The following is a 492-nucleotide window of genomic DNA, read 5'->3' on the forward strand; positions in this document are numbered from 1 at the left end:
GTGGCCAAAGTACTGGAGTTTCAGCCCTAGCATCATTCCTTCCAAAGAAATCCCAGGGCTGATCTCCTTCAGAATGGACTGGTTGGATCTCCTTGAAGTCCAAGGGACTCTCAAAAGTCTTCTCCAACACCACAGTTCAAAAGCATCAATTCTTCGGCGCTCAGCCTTCTTCACAGTCCAACTCTCACATCCACACATGATCACTGGAAAAACCATAGCCTTGACTAGATGGACCTTTGTTGGCAAAGTAATGTCTCTGCTTTTGAATATGCTATCTAGGTTGGTCATAACTTTCCTTCCAAGGAGTAAGCGTCTTTTAATTTCATGGCTGCAGTAACCATCTGCAGTGATTTTGGAGCCCAGAAAAATAAAGTCTGACACTGTTTCCACTGTTTCCCCATCTATTTCCCATGAAGTGATGAGACCGGATGCCATGATCTTCGTTTTCTGAATGTTGAGCTTTAAGCCAACTTTTTCACTCTCCACTTTCAC

This window comes from Bison bison, unplaced genomic scaffold (genome assembly GCF_000754665.1).
Source record: "Bison bison bison isolate TAMUID 2011002044 unplaced genomic scaffold, Bison_UMD1.0 scf7180017864334, whole genome shotgun sequence".
Classification (NCBI taxonomy): Eukaryota; Metazoa; Chordata; class Mammalia; order Artiodactyla; family Bovidae; genus Bison; species Bison bison.